The sequence below is a fragment of the Penaeus chinensis genome, chromosome 20, assembly GCF_019202785.1.
Source record: "Penaeus chinensis breed Huanghai No. 1 chromosome 20, ASM1920278v2, whole genome shotgun sequence".
Taxonomy (NCBI): Eukaryota; Metazoa; Arthropoda; class Malacostraca; order Decapoda; family Penaeidae; genus Penaeus; species Penaeus chinensis.
In genome coordinates, this window is record NC_061838.1 from 20,125,043 (window position 1) to 20,127,542 (window position 2,500).

Here is a 2,500-nt window from a genome sequence, read left to right on the forward strand (position 1 = left end):
CTTCGCGAACTCTAAGGGCGAGATCATGACCAGATGTTCAGGATTTTTTGTTCTCTTATCGAGGTAGAAAAAATGTATGAAATTCCAAACTGTATTACTTCAAAAGTAAATAAAGCAGAGAAAGGAAGTGACAATAAATTAAATTGATAAGTTTCACCTGTATTTTGTTATTGTTGCTATTTTTGTGTTGTTTCTGATAAGTATTAGAGGTGCACCAGTTAGGAAATCAATAACGAAGTAGCACATTTTTGCAGTGAGACTTAGCATAGCAGACGTACTGCAGACAAGAAAAAAACTTATTGTTCACGATAATATATGTAAAGATATAATCTCTGCAAATTTCACAGGCATGGGTAGGAAAGTTGAGGAAGATAGGAAAGTTTAAAAGAAAGAGGAAGTGTAAACGAGAAAGTATGTAGGAGATACTAGGGAGACCGCAAGGAAAATATAAACAAAGCGAAAATCATTACTCGCTAGCAGTTAACCCTTCTTTTGTCATCCATTCACTTTAATCTTAACTCCACCCCCACCATCGTACACACCCTTTTTACCTACATGATTAATTAGCTATGATTAATAAGATATAATTTATGCTTCTGGCCTCGAATGCCCTCGTCAAGGCCACTGCCGCCGTGACAACAAGAACCGTTTCCCGAACTATTTTGTAGAAACATTTAGAACTCTCTCCTCAGGCGCCAGACGAAAGTGACAGTGTCCTTCAGAGGGACGAATTAGCAACTGAATCAGCAACAGGTGCAGAGGAGGAAGATGAAGAGGATGGAGAAAAGAAGAAACGAAAAAAAGGTGAATGATTTTTGCAATTTCGTGTTTTTTTTTTGTTTTTGTTTTTTTTCATGGCCACGCTGTTCTTTTTTCTTCCAGTTTTGATTTAGGATTTCTAGAAACATGTCAATAAAGTACATTTTCAAATTTGAGTTATTGTGTTTCAGCTAAAAGTTAGAGTACACAGTTATCAGCTAAATCCACATCAGTTGCTTTGATGGGAAAAACAAAATAATAAAAAAAGGAAGATTCTTTGCACGAGATTCCATACTATTTTTATATATACAACTAATACTTTGCTAGATTTTCGACAGTTTTCCCTATTTTATATAATTAAAACAGTTAAAACCAGACAAGAAAAAAAAGTGTAGGAATACGGGATAGCAATTTCAGAAAAAAATGTACAATAACGTTATCGTGGATGCATTAATTTTGTAAATTTGATCCCTTATATCTGAGATACGATTTAGCTTACAAATCAATGTATTAAATTTTGTGATATATTTAGTGTATTCATTTTAGATCTAACAAATCAAATTATATTTGTTAAGAATTCGTGAAAGGCAATTACACAAGATTTAATTAACTTATATATTAATTTTAGATCTAACAGACCAAAGTATATTTGATAAGAACTCGTAAAGACAATCACACAAGATTTAATTAACTTGCAGTTGTACTCATGCCCATAATTAAATCATATCCACTACAAACCAAAGCCATAAATCTGAAATTTTCAAATGAAAACAAGACCGTGGTTAATCCCTGGCTCGCTTTCCCTTAGGACGACCCTGCCCACCAAGTCGTCTTCTCCCGGGACGACCCTGGGTGGAGGAGGAGGCCCGTGGGACGCCTTAGGAGGTCGTAGCTTGTCCACATGGATCTTATCTTGTCGCGAGGATGGTCTAAGGGGGACCCTCGTGGCTGGAAACGAAGGGTGGATGCAGCTACGCGCCCCGGTCGGGATTAGCCCCCTTGATGATGATGGTGATGGTGATGGTGATGATGATGATGATGATGGTGATGATGATGATGATGGTGATGATGTTGATGGGGATGATGGTGATGATGATGATGGGCATGATGATGATGGTGAGGATGATGGTGATGATGATGATGATGATGGGGATGATGATGATGATGGTGATGATGATGATGATGATGGGGATGATGATGATGATGGTGATGATGATCATGATGATGGTGATGGTGATGATGATGATGGGGATGATGATGGGGATGATGATGATGGTGATGATGATGGTGATGATGATGATGGGGATGATGATGGTGATGATGATGATGGTGGTGATGGTGATGGAGATGATGATGATGGGGATGATGATGATAGGGATGATGATGATGATGATAAGGATGATGATGGTGAAGATAATGATGATGGTGATGATGATGCTGGTGATGATGATGATGATAATGATGATGGTGAAGATGATGATGGTGATGATGATGGTGTATTTCACAATTTTCACTAATATAACTTTGTCCTTTACTGTCTTTTACTTCTGCTATTAGTAGTATCCCAAATATATCCTCCATTATGGACCATGAAAAGACAACACACATTATTTTTTTGTATATTTCATTATCACTATTATCATTGATGATATTATTATGTCTCTCAAATACATCAGTGGATAAATATTTAGAGGTGCAAAAATACATCTCACTTTTCCTCGGCCAGACTGCCAAACAACAC